This window comes from Etheostoma spectabile, chromosome 5 (assembly GCF_008692095.1).
Source record: "Etheostoma spectabile isolate EspeVRDwgs_2016 chromosome 5, UIUC_Espe_1.0, whole genome shotgun sequence".
Classification (NCBI taxonomy): Eukaryota; Metazoa; Chordata; class Actinopteri; order Perciformes; family Percidae; genus Etheostoma; species Etheostoma spectabile.
In genome coordinates, this window is record NC_045737.1 from 13,839,798 (window position 1) to 13,847,034 (window position 7,237).

The 7,237-nt window shown below is 40.7% G+C and overlaps 1 protein-coding gene across 2 annotated transcripts in view; it reads left to right on the forward strand.

The window, feature by feature from the left end:
• The window catches only part of fras1 (Fraser extracellular matrix complex subunit 1), a 242,061-nt gene that overhangs the window by 32,040 nt on the left and 202,784 nt on the right, over positions 1-7,237 (forward strand). The window lies entirely within an intron of this gene.

A 7,237-nucleotide genomic window follows, 5' to 3' on the forward strand; every position in this document is an offset into this window, starting at 1 on the left:
GAGATGATCTTATGGAACGTTCCCCATGCCTAGCTCCATGTATGGTGAAGGGTATATGATGATGGGGTATATGATGATTTCTACCTCTTCCGATATTTAGAAGAGGTAGAAATCTACGCCTATACCTGACTTTGCTTAAGTACTCTTGCCTCACAGTTTCAGTATTTGTCACCAAATGCATGTAGTTTTAATCTGATCTTGATTTTACACGGTTTCCTATAATTCTTCCACGTCTGTTTGTATTATGACATTAAACATTGAAAAACATTGAACCCGGGTGCATGTGAGGAGCATCTCATTTTGATCTGAATCAATTCTTACAGGAGAAGGGGTGGTTGTAGAAAAAGAAGTTCATACTCTGCTGAAGCTCTAGCCTCACTTATTTCAAGTCATCGTGAACATGAGTATCCATCAGCTAAATGCCTCAAATGTAAAATTGAACAAGAAAAGTCTTCATCTTTGTAACTCTGCACTATATGGAAATGTGGGTCTGTGATTCTGAATTATTCATGCTTCTCTCCAATCTGAGAAGTTTAAAAAACTAAGAAAGTGTAGGGACGTTTTTCATCTTCCCTTTAGTCATATCATATGGCTTTGATTCAGATTCAGTCTGCTGCTTGAAAACCTACAGCCTCTTTATAGTATTCCTGTGAAGATCAATCGATCCTCTTGAAAATCACTGAGCATCCGTTAAATTAGTTTCCACGTGTTTGACCAGGATGAAGTCTGCACTGTGTACTTTATGATGACTGATCCTCTTGGGGTGGTTTCTCTTCAACTCTTTAATTACACAGTACTCGTTCCAAATTCTGCCCTCCGGTGGGAATCAAAGCACCGGAGGGCAGGAAGTTTTCAAGCAGAAAGTAAAGCCCGGGCTCTGATGAGTCAGTTATGACCCTGAGGCTGCCGCTTCTCTTGTAAATTAGCCTTAAGAAGCTGGAGCGGCCAGATCCTCCCTGCCCCGCAGCACCTGACGACGATGGGACATTAATGAGCACTTAAGTGCCCCAGGGCTCAACCTTGTACAAAAGACTCCACACTAACAGAGGAAAAAGTCTTGATTTCTGTAGCAGTGAACTGGCTTGATTTGTTCCTTCTGTAGCAGTATTCAAATGTAAAAAAAGTGAAAGTCTGATTTTTTTCTGTAGTCAAAGTAAATTGTGAGCAGTAAAATGTATTTGGTATTACAAAGAAGTAAAAAGTACAAAGAGTTAAAGGTCACACAACATGGTGCTCATTGGATACTTTTATATAGGCCTTAGTGGTCCCCTAATACCATATCTGAAGTCTCTTGGGGTGGCCTTGACCAACTGCCACTTTGCTTGTTGAAAGCCATGATGTTTCTCTCTCATGGGTGGGCCAAATCCTCTGGGCGGGCAGAACAAAGAAAGGGGAGGTAACCTTATGACGTCAGAAGGGGCAAGGTTACCTCCCCTTTCTTTGTACCAGCTTGGCCAATCTGAGCTTTTTAAGGCAGAGCAGGAAAATGAACTGGATGTTTTATGTTGTTTCCGTGCTCGACTTCCTGTCCTACACTATCTGCTGTGTGCTGAATTGCTGCGGAGCTCTCCGGCATCCGGAAAAAATAGAAGCTCTGCTGCGGATCCGCTCCGGAACGGTGGCGCAGTCATTTGGTTGTCATTAGGCTTACGGTGTGAAAGCGCCCTAAGACTCCAAGACTTTGAGGAACACCATTGAAAAATCCATGCTCTCTATTTGGTATCAAAACCTTTTGACTTTTGAAAATTTCTGTAAGAATTGCATTGGATGTCAAGCACTACTGTTCTGGAAACTCAAATCCCCTTTATTGTCAATATACCTAAGAAACCTGTACATCCACTGAATGTCCTAGGTCTTTAGGTTGTGGTTGTAAAGTTTCATGAGGATATGATTATCCTAGAGATCACAACAGCTCATTTTATACGGTGAGGTCAAGTTTCAATAAATTATGAAGTGGCTACTATGGGGATTAACATCATACATGAATACATTTCAGCTCAAGGAATCCACAAGAGTCCAGCTTTCCAGTCACACCCAATGTTTGGGACTCCTGTGCAGAATCATTCAAATATACCATTTTAGAATAGGCAAAAATACCATATTGTACTGCATGAGACCAAGTACATGTTTAGTCTCAAAACTGCATGGGATTAGCATAAAGTGGGCATGTCTAAAGGAAAGACTCGTGGGTACCCGTAGAACATCTTTTTATTAAGATATCTTTAGGTTAGAGGTCAAGGGACCTCTTTTGAAAATGTAGCCTATCCTGTGGAGTTGTATTTACCCACCTTCCAGTAAAAGGTGGCACGCCTTTTATTCAGATTATTACTGTAAAAAAAAGTAGTAAAAATGCACTACCTCAAAAGTTCTGCATTCCTAATGAGGAAGACTTTTGCATTTCCAGTTTTGAAGAAGTTTATGCTTCTAAAAGTTGAACAGACAAAGAAACAATGGATTCAAGAGATAAAGAAAACATATAGAAAAAGAGAAGGAAAGTTGTGAATTTGGCGCATGTCATAAGTAGTTTGAAGATTTGCATGCTTTCAGATTAGCAGTAAAACAAAGAAGGATGGAAGGAAAGAAGGAAACCATGAACTTGAACCATGGCTAAAGCTAAGGGTTGCACTTCATTGGCTTTCGTCTCTCCAAAGCCCCCTGCAAGGAGGAAGGAAGAGGGAAGTGAACCAGGCCAGAGCACCAAAAGGAGCGATGGAGCGTTGTGAGGAGGAATGGGGGGGGGGCTTGTTGCTGCTGCAGCTTGGGCCTTCAGCTGTACTTTATATGTGTCTAAAGATTCCTTGTGCTCTTTGTGCTCGAGCTGTCGGTGACTGAAGGAGCTGAGAGGGAAGATGCTGCCAAACGACAGACCCCACACATCCTTTATGTCCTTATCAGACAAGACTTCTCTGCTACCTGAGATTGCCTTTTTGTAATGAAAACTTTTTTTTGTCGTTCTGGATGTTGCTGAAACAAAAGGACACAAAGAAGGATATTTGTAGCGTAGTTTGTGTTGTGATAGTGGTGGAAGATAGACTCTAAGTACAAGCCAACTACAAAATGCTGAATTAATGCAAGTATTTCTTTTCCCAAAGGGACTGCCAGGTATGATGACAAACAAACAATAAAGGAAGGAAAGGAAAGGAAAGGAAGAAGGAAATAGAGAAAGAAGGTAGGAAAAAAAGAAAGGGAAAGAAAAAGAAAACTAGGAGCAAGAGGGACAGAGAAGGAAAGAAGGAAGGGAGTGGAAGAGACAGAAGATAAGAAGAAATAACAGGGAAATGCAAAGAAGAAAGAAAGATGTATAGAAGAGAAAAAAATGAAGAAATAAAGGAGAGAAGGGCATTGGAAAGAGAGAGGGGAAGAAAAAAATAAGTTAGGAAAGAAAATTGAGACAAAGAAGAAAGAGAGAGATGTATGGAAGAGAAAAAAATGAAATAAAGGAGAGAATGGCCTTGGAAACAGATAGAGGGGAAGAAGAAAATAAGTTTTGAAAGGACAGAAGGGGAAGGAGGGAAGGAAAGTAGGAGGGAAGGAAGCTGTGAAAGAATTGAAGATGGTAAGAAAGAAAGAAAAAAAGGCAACAAGTAAGGAGAAAAGGACCCTAGGAAGAAAGAAGAAATGAAATGAGAAGGAGAAAGAGGAGACAAATTAGGAAAGAAGGGCGAAGAGAAGAAGGAAGAGAGGAAGGACGAGACAGAAGGAAATTTAAAATAAAAAATGACAGACTGGTGGAAGAAAATTAGGAAGGAGGGAAAAATGGAATTACAAGTAGGAAAGAAGAAAATAAATAAGAACAGAAGACAAGGAAAACAGTAAGCTTAAAGAAGGAAACGAAGACAAAAACGATTCTATAAACTAATCTCAATGATATGAATATAAAACCTGAATCTGTAATTAATGTACAGTATATTTCCGTCTGACACGGCGTAGAGAACAAATGTAAAGTTTCTCCTCGATAGTGTGACCGTGGCACTATTGTTATTGTCTTTGGAGTCCAGGTAGTAGACACTCACCGCCGTCTGCAGCGTCAGAGGACAACCAGCTTTTCATCTTTCCCTCTCTCCAACGGCTCTCCGTGGGCTGATCGTTGTCCGACAAGGACTTGCTGCTAAAACTGTCAGAGCTCTTGAATAACTCGACGTTGGCCTTCAGGAAGAAACGTCCGTCCGAAACAACGCAGCTGCATTAGTGCTGTACATCAACAGAGTGTCAGAGAGGGGCAGCAGACGCAGGAGGATCGTGGAGCTGCCGACAGCGAAAGTCACTGGATGGACAAAATATATCGTCCGGATGGATTGACTGGATGCAGCTTTGAGGACAGAAGTCACAAACGACCTGCAGAAATATGATCTGAAATAACTCTGAGTGACAACTTTAAATGAAGTTCATTCAAAGTTAAAGGGAGCGGAAAGTGAACTCGATATATTATTAGAGTCAAAGTCACTGAAGCCTTAAAACTGAATCTGGGCTGTTGGCACAAAGTGGGATATTATGTTCAACATGAGACGAGAACTCAATTTTATGACTTTTTTTTATGACTTTCTGATGGGCTTCTTTGTTTCCTTTCTTTCCTTTTTAATTGTTTTGTTTTTTACGGCACTTCTTTTTTTCTTCTTCTTCTGGTCTACATTCTTTCCTTTAAACGTTCCATATTTCTTATTGTCTGTCCTTTATATTTCTTTCCTTCCTACCTTTCTGTCTTTTCCCTTCTTTTTTTAGCTATAGGGTTCTTTCTTTCTTCCTTATTTTCCTTGCTTCCCGTTTTACTTCCTACCTGCTGTTCTTACCTCTTTTTTCCTCTAACCTTCTGTTTTTTATTCTTTTTCTTTTTTTTCCCTCAAAATTTTCTTATTTTCGTTTCCATTTCTCCTTAAATTTTTGTTACGTTCCATTCTTTCCTCTTCCATCCTTCCCTTTTTCTTTCCATCTTTTCTTTTGTTCTGCATTCTTTTCTTCCATTCATCTTTAACTATTCCATCTTTTTTTCCTTCTTTCCTTTCTTGTGTCCTTTACTGTTCTCTCCTTTTTCCTTCTGTTCTTCCTCCTTTCATTATCTTTCTTGCAAAAATAATCTCTCTGTCCTTTGTTTTTTCCCTGTTCTTTCCTTCTTATCTTAGCTTGTGAGTCCTTTCTTTCCTTACTTCTTTCCTCCTGCGTTCCCTCAGTGCACTTTTCTTTTATTTCTACCTTCTCCTGCTCTTTTCTCCTCTTACCTTCTGTTCTTCATTCTTTCCTTTATGTTCCCGCATAGTTTCTCTCTCTCCTCTTTACTTTTGTTTTTTCTATTTCATTCTTTCTTTCAATCATTGGTTCTTTTCTTTTTGTTCTTTTTCTTTCCTATTCCCCCTCTGTTCCTCCTTTTATGGACACTGACATACTTTTTATTGTTAATATTTGCTTAACGAAACGTGTAAAATGTAACTTTAAATGGAATGCTTTTACACTGTAGTATAGTCTTGCTTCCTTCCCCGCTGTGTTATAGTATGTAAAGCTGTCTGGCTGACAATTGCTCTCATCAGAGAATTAAACAGCGCTGTCTGAGCCGAGGCGCCCTGTGTGTTGTTACCACTCATCGTCCTTGAGATGACGGTAACTCGGGTTCAGCGCTGATCCAACCACCAGCTGCCCTTCTATCTGAAGAATTAGCAGCATTAGAGAAGACATGATCGAAGAAAGCCCTCTTTCATTTCACCATGTATTCATGGCACTCTTGGGAGGACAAAGAAATGTTTGCGGATGAGCTGCAACCAAAAAAACTGTCTCTCTGTAGAGCAGAGGCCATGAATGAGGCCTTTGTGCTCTGCGAGTCCTCCCAGCGCTTCCAAAGCGACCAAACGGCCTCCAAAAACACGCTTTTGTCCAGCCTCATTTGTTCCACTGTTGGCTTTAGAGTGACTCTGCTGTCTCAGTAAGAGGTTTACAGTGTTGGCCTTCTCCTGGAAGTCAGTACCTACATCAACCCCAACACACACACACACACACACACACACACACACACACACACACACACACACACAGCTATATAATAAAAATCAAGGGTGGCTTATGCGCACAACTCCGGCTTTGTGAGGAGGGTTTGAACTTGCACCGATCGACAGAAGGAATTCACTTTGTTGTTTACACCCACAACACAGCCTCGTCTTGGGAGTCCATTCCCCCCCCCCCCCCACCACCATCCTTCTCTACTTCCAGTGTGAGAGGGGAGGATTGAAAGAGAGCGAGAAAGCAGAGTGGGGGATTTGAGAAAACATCGTCCTGTCTGAGCTCATATCAGTAACCCGGCTTTGATTTCTTTTATGTTCTTTACATAAAATGTGTTTCTGCAGGCGCTCAACGCTGCAGAGCTCATCAGAGATTCAATATGTTAGAATGTCTAATTGGAAGTTGAAATCAGGCAGTAATTACATCACTGAGTTGTTATGTAATTATTGGCTGGACTGCAGTCTTGTGTTACTCTACTTGTGTTAATTAGGTTTTGTTCATGTGGTGTTTGTATTGAAAATATGAAAGCTCTTAATCTAAAATATTGGAAAGGTGCTGCTATACATAATTTATTCTTCATGATTTCAAACATACTTGACTTCTGCAGTCAATATTTGATAGGGGCTGTAACTAAGGATAATCCTCATCATTATCTCTGCCAAGGAGGTTCTGTTTTCGGGTGGGTTTGTCGGTTTGTCAGCAGGATTACAGAAAAGGCTACCGGCCTAACTTTTTATGAAACTTGGTTGAAGGGTGTAGTATGGGCCAATGAGGAACCCAATACACAGAGCTGATACACATATTATTTTTCACTTTGTTAATATTGAAAGAAAGGACATTTCTGCTGCATTCATGTGGTGTCAGCATAATGGGAAAAAATTGTTCCCGATTACATTTCATGGCTGACATGGTCCGTTTCATTTATTCATTGTCACGCAAATAGTGGAAACATCAAACGTCAACTAGTTATTTTAACACAACACATCTTATTGGTAGTGTCTAAGCTGTATTCACTTGGCGCAGCGCAGTGCAGAGCCCGACCCAAGTGTCTTTGCTATTTTAAGACCAATGCAGTTGTTAATTTCCCGTCCTGCGCCCACATCGTTTGAATAGCAAATGCACCTGCGCCCATCTTTGCGGCATTGCAAAATGTGCCTAGGCTCCTGCACACACACGGCAGCACAGCAGCACACACACATGCAAAAGATTACAAATAACAATATTATGATTTAAATCCGCCATCATAATAGCAATG